This window comes from Jaculus jaculus, chromosome X (genome assembly GCF_020740685.1).
Source record: "Jaculus jaculus isolate mJacJac1 chromosome X, mJacJac1.mat.Y.cur, whole genome shotgun sequence".
NCBI lineage: Eukaryota > Metazoa > Chordata > Mammalia > Rodentia > Dipodidae > Jaculus > Jaculus jaculus.
This window is the reverse complement of record NC_059125.1, coordinates 74,330,128-74,342,884: the sequence shown is the minus strand read 5'-3', so window position 1 is coordinate 74,342,884 and position 12,757 is coordinate 74,330,128. Positions and strand designations below refer to the sequence as shown.

The window sequence follows — 12,757 nt, the reverse complement described above, 5'->3', positions numbered from 1 at the left end:
CAAAACAAGTCCAGACACGTGTAACTCTGTGCATCTGGCTACAAGTGGGTACTGTGAAATTGAACCCAGGCTGTTAGGCCTTGCAAGCAAGTGCCTTAACTGCTGAGCCATCTGTATAGCCCTAAATTAAGTTTTAAATTTTTATTGACAACTTCTATACTTACAACAAACCATGATATTCCCTACCTCAATTTCCCCTTTATAACTCGGATCTCTATGACATAACCTCCTTCTCTCCATTAGTCTCTCTTTTAATTTGGTGTCATTAACTTTTTCTCCTATTGGGTCTTGTGTAGGTATTGCTAGGCACTGTGAAGTTATGGATATAGAGGCCCATTTTTGCCCAGACAGTTGTATGTAAGGAGTGGTACCCTTCCTTTGGCTCTTAACATTCTTTCTGCTACCTCTTCTGAATTGGATCCTGAACCTTGGAGGGTGTGAGATGATTCAATGCTGGACTCTCCTCTTTCTCTTTTTCTCAGCACTATGTTGCCTTTTGGGTCATCCCAGTGGACATTGCCATCTGAAGAGACAAGCTTCTCTAACCAGAAGTGAGGTTAAAATTAACATATGAATATGAACATGAAGTGTAGTGCTTTCAGGGCAACTTGGTGAGAGTAATATATGCATTTATCCAGACAAGAGGAGGCTTTATACCCCTAAGGCTCATGACCTCCCCTGCCACAGGTTTCTGATTAGGTTTCAGAACCAGGCATGTATTTTCCCCCACCCCATAAAGTGGGCCTTTAGTCCAATTAGAAAGCAGTTGGTTTTCCCCAGAGCAGACCTGCCACTATTGTACTTGTTCAGTCATTTGGCCGGGCTGGCCTATTTTAAGACTTCCAGTATCCACTGTTTTCACAGCTGATGACTTCTGTCTCCCATTAGGCTGCATACAGTGCAGCCTTTTCCACCTTTCAGTTGGCTGTTCTACAGGGAGAAGGGTTTCTAATGAGCACCAGCTTGATTTCTCAATGACTTTGCTGCTCAGGCATCTGAAGTCTTCATCCATAGGGTCTTACCATCTCTTTCTCATGGAAAAACAAGGGCCTTGGCAATAGCCTATAATGTTTTGAAGGCAACAGGGACCTCCCTGGCCAACAACTCACTGGAAGGTGTCCAACCCTGGCACTGAAAATTTTCTCTTAACAATCTGGATGTGCCATTATTCAAGAAAGTAGATTTTCATATGTCTTATTCAGAATATATTGAATTTTGATTGACCCACCCCCTACCCTTCTTTTATGCAGTCTCTTCCCCTGACCTAGTTTAGACCTTTTCCCTCCCTGTAATCTGTTCTTCTACTTACATATATACAGTACCATCCCCTTAAGTCTTTCCCTCTCCTCCTTCCCCGATAGCCTTTTTCTAGCTTATGGGCCTCTCCTACTGATTTTTGGTTCCAGCTCACTCACAAGTCTACACATTTGTAGCTAGGATCCACATATGAGAGAGAACATGCAACGTTTGGCTTTGTGGGCTTGGGTTACCTTATTTAGTATAATCCTTCCCAGATCCATCCATTTCCCTGCAAATTTCATAATTTCATTTTTCTTTACCACTGAATAGAAATCCATTGTATAAATGTATCACATCTTTATTATCCATTCATCTGTGGATGGACATCTAGGCTGTTTCCATTTCCTAGCTATTGTGAATAGAGCAGCAATAAACATGGTTGTGCAGCATTTCTCAGGTAGTGAGAAGAGTCACTAGGTTATATGCCTAGGAGTGCTATAGCGTGATCATATGGTAAATCTATTTTTAGCTGTCTCAAACGCCTCCACATTGATTTCCACAATGGCTGTACCAGATTACATTTCCACCGACAGTGTAGAAGGGTCCCCCTGCCCCTTTACCGCATCCTTGCAAACACTTATTTTCATTTGTTTTCTTGATGGTAGCCATTCTGACAGTAGAAAGATGGAATCTCAAGGTAGTTTTAATTTCCATTTCCCTGATGGTTAATGATGTAGTACAATTTTTTTAGATGTTTATATACTATCTGTATTTCTTCTGATGAGCACTCTCTATTTAGTCCCATAGCCCATTTTTTAATTGGGTTGTTTGATTTCTTATTGTTCATTTTTTGAGGTCTTTGTATATTCTATATTATAGATATTAATCCCCTGTCAGATGTGTAATTGACAAAAATTTTCTCCCATTTTGTAGGTTGTCTCTTTGCTCTATTCACATTGACCTTTGCTGTACAAAAGCTTTGCAATTTCATGAGATCTCAGTGGTTGATTAGTGGTTTTATTTTCTGATCAATTGGGGTTATTGTCAGAAAGTCATTACCTATGCCAGCATGTTGAAGGGTTTCCCCTACCTTTTCCTCTCGCAATTTCAGAGTTTCAGGTCTGATATTAAGGTCCCTGATTCACTTATGCATGGAGAAAGATGAGGATCTATTTTTACCTGTCTACATATAGATATTCAGTTTTCCCAGCACTAGTTGTTGAAGAGGCTGTCTTTTCTCCAATGAATATTTTTGACATTTTTGTCAAAAATAAGATGGCTGTAGCTGCCTGGATTAACATCTGGGTCCTCTATTGTGTTCCATTGATCTACATATCTGTCTTTGTGCCAGTACCCTGCTGTTTTTGTTACTTTGGCTTTGTAATATAGCTTAAAATCAGGTACAGTGATACCACAGCCTTATTTTTTATTGCTCAAAATCATTTTGGATATTCGAGGTTGTTTGGGCTTCCAAATGAATTTTAGGGTTTTTTTTTTTTTCCTATTTCTGTGAAGAATGCCTTTGGAATTTTTTTTTAATTTTTAAATTTTATTTTTTATTTATTTGAGAGCTACAGACACAGAGAGAAAGACAGATAGAGGGAGAGAGAGAGAATGGGCACGCCAGGGCTTCCAGCCTCTGCAAACGAACTCCAGATGTGTGCGCCCCCTTGTGCATCTGGCTAACGTGGGACCTGGGAAACCGAGCCTCGAACCGGGGTCCTTAGGCTTTACAGGCAAGCACTTAACCGCTAAGCCATCTCTCCAGCCCCGCCTTTGGAATTTTAATAGGGATTGCATTAAATGTGTAGATTGCTTTTTGGTAAGATTGACATTTTCACAATATTGATTCTTCCAATCCAAGTATATGGAAATGCCATTTCCTTGTGTCTTCTGTAATTTCTCACTTGAGTGTTTTAAAGTTCTCATTGTAGAGATCCTTCACTTCCTTGGTTTATTCCAAGGTACTATATATATATATATATTTTTTTTGAGGCAATTGTGAATGGGACAGATTTCCTAATTTCATCCTCCACATGTTTGTTGTTAGTATATAGAAAAGTTACTGATTTCTGTGTATTCATTTTGTATTCCACTATGTTGCTAAAAATGTTTATCAGCTCTAACAGTTTGCCCATAGAGGTTTTAGAGTTTTGCTTTTAGAGGTTTTAATTAGCATACAAAGTGTTACTTTTCCCTGTTGTTTTTTTCTACATGATTTGCTGATGTGGATCTTTCTCCCATGCTCCTTTCCTGATGGTTCATGTTATCCACTTCTAGGCTCCTTTCTATATTAATACCATATATGTTCTTGTAGCAGTTACTTACTTACTGCTGGGACAAAACACACAACCAGAGGCAGCTCATGGGAGAAAAGGGCTTTTTTGGTTTTCAGTCTTATTATGGTTTTCAGTTTTATTATGGCAGGAAAGCATGGTAAAGCCAAGGATGTGCATCACATAATTTGAGTAGAAGTATTCTAAGGACTAGATTTAAACAACTATGCTCAAGGTATGCCGCTAGTGTCATACCTCCTCCATTAGGACTTCAAGTTCCAGACTGTCACCAGCTGGGATCTAGTATGAGGCTTAATCACAACCACATCAGGGTATGGGAAACAATTCACATTCAAACTACCACAGTTCTGTTTCCCTCCTTTATTCAATACTTTTCACTCATATGTCCCTTTTTCTAGTTTCATGACACATACACACACACACATACACACACACACACACACACACACACACACACACACACACACATATGCAATAAAAGCTAGGCTCTGAATATGAAATTAACTATATTGTATATATCTTTCTGAATCTGGGTTACCTCACTTAGTATAATAATTGCCAGGTCCATCTATTTTCCTATAATATCATAATTTTAGTTGTCTTCATAGCTATATAAAATTCTATTAGTATATGTACATTTATTTTATTATCTATTGAACTGTTGATGTTCATCTAGTTTGTTCTATTTTTTTACTATTATGAATATGAATACTCTATCAATAAAAATCCACATATCCCTCTTGTTGAAGGTAGGGTCCTTTGTGTGTATATGCCCAGGAATAGTATAGCTAGGTCACATGGTAATTCTGTTTTCAGTTTTTAGAAACCTCCATCCTGATTTCCATAATGGCTATATCAGTTTTATTCCCATTTTCAATAAAAGTTCCTCTCTTCCCACATCCTATCCCTGAGAAGATTGGGTCATTTTAGGTTGTATTAGTTTTGAAATTTAACCATTTCTTAAAGATTTTCCCGCTTTTTGGAATCTTAAGTTTTCTAAGTACTTACTGGTAACCTTTGGATTTCACTAGATTAAGAACTTCTTTTACACTTCTAATTTGATTAACTTGTGTCTTCTCTTATTTTGTTAGTTTGGGTAGGTATTTTCAGTCTTATTTTCAAAGAACAGAATTTTGATTAATTCTGTGTATTTATATTTTAGTTTCTATTTCATTCTGTCCTCATTTTCATCATTTCTTGTTATACACTGGGTTTGAGATTCATTTATTCTTGTTTTTATAGAGCTTTAAAGTCTATAAGTAGGTTATATAGTTGACATATCTCTGAATTTTTAATATGAGTACTCACAGGTATAATCTTTCAATTTGGAACTCCCTTGTCTTTATCTCAAAGAACCTGGTAGTGCTATAATTTTCATTTGTAACTAGGAGATTTAAATTTCTGCTTGATTTCTTCATTGAACCACTGTTAATTAAGAATTGAATTCTAACTGGGTGTGGTGGAGCACACCTTTAATCCCAGCACTTGGGAGACAGAGGTAGGAGGATTGCTGAGAGTTTGAGGCCACCCTGAGACTACATAGTGCATTCCAGATCAGCTTGAGCTAGAGTGAGACCCTACCTTGAAAAACCAAATCAAAAAAAAAAAAGAATTGAATTGTTCAGTCTCCACATGTTTATTTAGTTCCTGAAGTTTCACTTTCTATTGATTTCTACTGTAATTCCACTGTAGTCTTACTGGACACAAGGAATTATCAGGGGTTTTTATACTTGTTGAGGCTGTCCTTGTGGTTTATGATGTGGTCACTTTTGGAGGAGATTTTATGTGCTGCTGAAAAATATGTGTGGACCCTATTTTTTGGATGGTATATTAAATAGGTATTTCTTAAGTCCAGTTTATATTTACTACAGCTTATCTCTGAAGATTCCTTATTATTTGTTTTAAGTATGGATCCCTATCTATCCCTATCTAAATATCCTTAATTCATTCATCTACTTATTTTATTTTATTTTATATGGTCACTTGTCCTGCATTAAAGTAGTACTTTGCATTCTTTCTTGAACATTTCACCTATCCTATTGTAGTTGGTGTTCATGTTTAGAAAACTGAGAGGTTGAGAATATGGCTTATATTCTTTGTAATGTTTTGCTCATCTATTGGGATATCTGTGTCTTCCATTTCAGATCTTGAACAGCAAAAAGCATTAACTAGTGAAATGAGGAAAGATTTGGGAAAGGAGGGAAAAGGTAACAAAGTATGGGTGACAAGGAATATACATGGATTGGTAGTAGTATAAAATGTATAGACTATTACAGATGTAGAACTATGCAAAATGAGATTTTTTTTCTAGATGTAGAAATGTAAGGGAGACATGGTCTTTCCTGGTATGGTAGAAGTTAAAACACAGTAGCTTAACAATGTGCAGAGTTAATAAATAGTAATAAAAACCAAAAATCTATCTAAAAGTTAAAAATTATAAAGAAGTTTTTTTTTTTTTTAAAAAAAAAGCAGTATAGCATTAAATAGAAGGCACTGTTTTCTGATTGCTCTCCTTAATTGCAATATGATTCATACTTCTCTGGGATTATCAGATTTCACAGGTTGGGGTCAGACTGCTAGTCTCATCAGTTCAAATGAGTTAAGTCATTGTTCCTTTCCAGATGAGACAGAATTCTTTGAGCATATAGTACTATACCTTGCCCCCCTCAACAATTTTCAATCTACTCCTTTGTGAATTATTGATTGATATTTTCATAGACAGGGATTTCTGTATTTTATGCTTTGAAGGGATTTGGAAGATTCTCCTACCCATGTACCTCTGTATGCCAGCAGAACATTTATAGTTTAGTCTGGCAGTGGCAGAGTGGGAGAGTTGTTTGCTCTGGGTGGCAGTGTTGTGTTCAGGTTGCCAGGCTTCACTTGATATAGTTGTGCTCTCCTGCTTACCATGCTCTAGTCTGCTCTTCACCAGTCAGGGTCTTCACTTTGTGATTCTTGAAGATCACTCACAGAGAAAATTTATGCTGATTTGTTGGTAGCTGAAGTAGTGTCCCAGAAGCAGTAGTTCAGTTGGTTGGTAGAGAAATTTCAGGCTTATCTACAGAGTACTTATGGTTCCCTGTGTCCCTGAGGGCTGCAAATGTGCTGAGGGCAAAGGTATGCCCCCAATTAGATTGTGGGAAAAATTTGCTGGCATGCAGAGCAAATGCTGGTTAGTCATGGAGTTGTCAGTAGCAGCTTGGCTCTATTTTACCCCTGGCCCTTCACTTTGTCTTGATTATATTCATCCACTCACTCAGATGTGGCTTCAAATCTAGCTACCTAAAACAGTTATTTTTTTTTTTTTAATATCTACCCCTGACAGTGATACTAAAAAGGTTTTGTGCTTGTTTGAATCAGATGTCTCCCATAAACTCATTTGTTGTGAATAGTTGGTCCCCAGCTGATGGCAGTTTTGGAGGTAGAGCCTTGCTGGAGGAAGTGTGTTGTTGGGAGTGGGATTAGGGGTATTTTGTTATAGTCAGCTCTCCTGTGTCACAGCTTGGCTCATTACCTTGCTGCTGTTTTCTGCCTGGTGTGGCAGAGGTAATGTCCAGCCTCTGCTCATGTCATGTTTACATCTACCATCATGAAGTTTCCCCTCCAGACTGTAAGGCAAAATAAATATTTTCCTTCTATCAGCTGCTTTCGGTAGGTGCTTTATCCCAGCCTTGCAGAGAAAATAACTACAGCAGGTTTCAAAAGGAATAGTGGAATAATTAGATTGAGTTTTAGGGCACAAGAAGAAAGCCTGTATTCACTGACCAAATAATTATTTTTATCTGGCTTATAGAACACATTTGAATACATAATCACTTCTGTTTTCTAATTGTAAAACTATTGCTGTTTGGGTCCAGGTTAGTGTTTCCCACCCCTTCGATGCCCTCTCCTCCCTACCCAAAACTAAAGTATGTCATAAACCATAAGCATTAGTATTCCAAATGATCATTGGGTGGACATACTTTTTGCAAAACTGCCCGCCATCATATCTATAAGAAATTTTATTTTGGTATCTTGGTATTCTCTCTTCATTTTTCCCAGTAGTACTTTTCTCCTTCTCAGGACAAAAGGAAATTATCTTCTTCATTACTATTTCATATAAACAATTTATGTTCATTTTTCTTCCGTTATATTTTAACTAATTCATAAAAATTTAAAATATGCATATTTAGTGACTTGTGAATTAATAAATTGCTTTCTTCACAAGAGTCAGGATCTGAGCTTGATTTCCAGAACCCACATAAAAAGGCTGGGCATGGGTGTGTGCTTCAAATCCTACCACTGAGGAGGCAGAGACAAACAGATACCTAGTGCTTTCTGGCCAGGCATCCTAGCCTAATATGTGAGCTCTAAGAACATGTCTCCAAATGGGATAGGTGATTTGCCCAAGGAACAACACCCAAGGTTGTCCTCTAATCTTCACATGTATACACACACATGCACAAGTGTGTTCACAATCAAACATAATCACATATGTCACAAATTGTATGAAACATATATTCATGGAATTGCATGTGATGTTTTAATATACTTAGAATTTTTTACATCTGTGTAATTACATATCTCTAAACATTTATTGTTTCTTTTCAGTAAAACTTCAAATTCTTGTTTGTAAATTTTTGACAAATATGGTAAACCAGAGGTGAGGCAAGCACAAGGTCATGCATGCTCACTAGGTGGTGCAAGCCTCTGGAGTTCGATTTCAGTGGCTGAGGCTCTTGCATGCCAATTCTCATTCTCCTCTCTAAAAATAAAATAATAAAATAAAAAATACAGTGCATTATTGCTATCTGTAGTTACTTGACTGCAGTAGCACACCAGAACTTTTTCTACTTACCTAAAACTAACTTGATTAACCTCTTCATTCCTGTCTATCATTATTTTTCACTTACATAAATCATTTCAATATTTATATCTTAGAATAAATAACAAGTCCTCTAAAGTAACTTCCTGTTAGATTTTAAAAATATGTACTTATTATTGATTTGAGAGAGAGAGAAAGAAAGAAAGAAAGAAAGAAAGAAAGAAAGAAAGAAAGAAAGAAAGAAAGTGAGGCAGGTTGAGAGAACAGGAGTGCCAGGGCTTCCAGCCTAGGCAAACAAATTCCAAATGCATGTGCCACTTTGTATATCTGCCTTATGTGGGTGCTAGGGAATTGAACCTGGAACCTTAGGCTTTGTAGGCAAGTGCCTTAACCACTAAGCAATATCTACAGCCCCCTGTTAGTTTTTTACCACTATGGGACAGTGAGATTTTTTTAAAGTATGCTTATAAAAATTAGTGGACTTGGGGCTGGAGAGATGGCTTAGCGGTTAGGCGCTTGCCTGTGAAGCCTAAGGACCCCGGTTCGAGGCTCGGTTCCCCAGGTCCCACGTTAGCCAGATGCACAAGGGGGCGCACGCGTCTGGAGTTCGTTTGCAGAGTCTGGAAGCCCTGGCGCGCCCATTCTCTCTCTCTCCCTCTATCTGTCTTTCTCTCTGTGTCTGTCGCTCTCAAATAAATAAATTAAAAAAAAATTAGTGGACTTGATATATTGAATTTTATATCTTTATAGTTGTAGTTATTATAAAAAACAATAAACATACATATTAGTGGGGTAAAATGATGTTTTGTTGCATGTATATATATATATTTTAAGATCAGGATGAACAACATATTTCTTCAAATGTTTATCATTTCTAATATTAAAAATACAAAATCTTTTATTCTAGCTTTTGATACATATGTAGTACTTTCTTGTTATGTATAGTTACCCTACTGTGAAGTAGCAGATCAGAGCTTTTACTCGTATTTAACTGTGATTTCGTGCATGTTACTCCTAGTTAATTCCAATGCAATACACATGAATCAAATATCCGGCTACGTTACAGAACCTTTGGTAGCCACCATTAATCTCAACTGTAGGAACATTTTTAGATACCGCTTGTGAAAGAAATCATGTGGTGCTCATCTTAGTTGTCTTAGTTAATTTAACATAGTGACCCACATTGTTGCAAAGAGAATGTTTCATTTTATCTTTACGTTGAAGAAGTGTGTTCAGTTATGTGTATGTACCACATTTTCTCTTCCTGTTTATTAGTAAATGGATAATTTAGTTGTTTTTATATCTTTGTTATCATGGATAGTGCTACCGTGAATATGATATTGCATATATCTCTCCAACATGCTTATTATATTAATTTTTCTCATACATACTATAGAGGAAATAATGAGTGATGTGTTTTTAATATATATATAATTTTTTAAGAAAGTTCCATATTTATTTCCATGATGGGGTACTAATTCACTTTCCTTTAATGGTGTGCAAAGGCCCTATCTTTTTTTTTCCATATCTTCACTAGCACTTGCCATCTCCATTCTTTTTAACAATGTCCACTATAATAGTCAGGTGATACTCATTGTGGTTTTGAATTGCTTTTCCTTGATGATTAGTGATATTGACAATGTTTCATATACTTGGCCATGTGTACATATTCTGTTAAGAAATATTTATCTGTAATCACAGTTTTTTGCTATTGAATTTTGGAATTGTTTATTTGACCTAGACAGCAATCCCGTGTAATATGTATAGTTTTCAAGCATTCATTTCTATAGGTTGTGTGTTAAATTTTTTTGTTGGCTTCTTTGCTCTGAAGCTTTTTAGTTTAATGCCATTTACCAATATTTGGTTTTATTTCTTTTGTCTGGTTTCTTAAAGGTCAGTGCTTATTCCATTGTCCAGAAGCATCTTCCCTACATTTTCTTCTATTAGTTTCATACTCTTATTAATTTCATATAGGTCTTCACTATTTTATGGGTTGATTTGATTTACTGATGAGAGAAACACATGTAGATTCCTTCTAGGAAAATCCTGTTTTCCTCATATCCTTCATTGAAAATACCTTCCTTTCTCCAATCCTTTTTTTAGACTCTAGCTTCATGGGTTTACTTGTAGTCTCAAACACACTATGTAGCCAAGAATAACTCTGAACAGTTGATTCTTCTGCTGTGATCTACCAAGTGTTGGGTTTCCTGTGCCACCATATACACCAATACTTTATTTCTGTTTTCATATACTTTTCTATAGACTATAGTTACACTACTGATTTTTTTTCATATTGACTTAGAATTCTACAAGTTTGCTTAATCCATTTATTGGTTTAAATAGTTTTGGGAGGTGTATTTTGGAATTTTGTATATAATGGCATCTACAAACAGTTCCAGTTATTACACTTGATATTTTCCAGTTTAGATAAAATTTCTTTCTTTCTCTTGCCTTATCTTCTGGCTAGGGTTTTGAAGCCTTGTGTTGAATAAAGTTGGTCCATATGGCATTCTTGTTTGTTTGTTTTTTCCCTAGATTTTACAGAGAATATTTTCAGCTTTCTCCACTCATTGAAATGCTATTTATTGACTTATTACAAGTGGCCTTTGTTATGTGGCAATATATCTATGCCTAAATTGTAAATGAATATTGAATCATACCAAATACCTTTCTTGTACCTATTGAGATGATTGTGTGGATTTTGTCCTTTATGTTTTGGCAGTTACTGATATTCCAATTACCAACCTTCCTTGCATGTTAGGGATGAATTCTACTGAATATACTTAATAGTCTTTTTAATGTGTTGTTGAACTTGATTTGTTAGTACTTGGTTTAGTATTCTTCTCCTTACATTAATCAAATATGTTCTCTACAAGTTTCATTTATTGTCTTGCCCTTATCTAGTTTTAAAATAATGTTGGCCTTATGTTTATAATGATCCATCGTTCTATATTTGGATAGATTAAGGAGAGTTGTTGTTATTTAGATGTTTGATAGAAGTCATCATTAAAGTTCTCTGATCCTGAACTTTTCCTTACTGGGATGCTTTTTTATTATAGATTCAGTCTTGTGACTTATTTTAGATCTGTCTGGTTTTCTATTTCTTCAAGATTCAGCCTAAGTAAGGTATATGGATGACTTGAAATTCGTTGGTATTGGGCTAGAGAGATGCCTTAGTCGTTAAAGCGCCTGCCTGCAAGGCTGAAGGACTCAGGTTCAACTCCCCAGTACCCACGTAAGCCAGAGGCGCAAGGCGGTACATGTGTCTGGAGTTCATTTGCAGCAGCTGGAGGCTCTGGTGCTGTCTGTCTGTCTCTCTCTCCCCCCTTTATCTCTCTTTATCCACTTCTTTCTCTCTCAAATAAGTAAAAAAGGATAATAGTTTTTAATTTGTTAGCATAAAACTTCATAAAATATCTAATGAGCTATTACATTTCTTTGATGTCAGATGTATTTTTCCTTTTTAATATCTGATTTTATTTATTTTTTGTTCTAGAAAATTTTAGTTTCATTTTTCACAGAATTATCTTTGTTTCATTAATCTGTTTACTATTGTAATCTCTCATTTACTTGTATTCTGATACTTAGTACTTATTTCCTTCTAATATTAGGCTTTGTCTGATTGCTTTTCTATCCTCTAAGATATAGTAATGAGTCATGTATTTGAATTTTTTATGCTTTCTAAATACAGGTATTGGTTGGTATAAGCTTCCCTTCTAGTATTCTTTTTGCTCTAGTCCATAGACATTAGTTTGGTGCATTTCTGTCTCCTTTTTTTCCAAACAAAATTAAGTTTCCTTTTTGCAGCAACATGAATTAAAAATTCTAAGTATCTGCATCCAATACTAGAGGAAACATTGGTTGCATGAATGTAAAGTACTTGATTTTATGTCTTTAGTTTTCAGTTTATCCCATTTTTTTCCAGTCTTATTACATAATGATCAAAAAAGAAAACTTGTATGATTTTAGTGTTTTCAAATTTACTGAGATATGTTATGTGATATATGGACTCTCCTGGAGGATCTTGAATGTTACAGAGAATGTAAATTTTGCAGCTGTTGGGTGTGGAATTTTCTGTAGATATCTGATGGGACCATTTGGTATAGGCTACATTTTAATTGCTGATTCTTTGTTAGTATTCTATGTGTGTTTCTGTGCATTGTTGAGACTGGAATGTTTTAAGCCCCCAACTTTTTTTTTTGTATTTATATCTCTGCCTTCCTTAAGATATGTTAACATTGATATATAGATTTTTTACTCAATATTGAGTGCATATATATTTTAAATTGTTTGTTTGTTTTTTTTATAAAATGACCCCTTTGTCTTTGTATATTGATCTTGGTTTTGTGTGTGTGTGTGTGTGTGTGTGTATGTCTGTCTGTCTGTCTGTCTGTGTAAACTCAGCACTCTACATATA

At 35.8% G+C, this 12,757-nt stretch overlaps 1 protein-coding gene across 5 annotated transcripts in view; it reads left to right on the top strand.

Annotated features, from left to right (window-relative positions):
• The window catches only part of Rps6ka6 (ribosomal protein S6 kinase A6), a 112,577-nt gene that overhangs the window by 75,050 nt on the left and 24,770 nt on the right, over nucleotides 1–12,757 (top strand). The window lies entirely within an intron of this gene.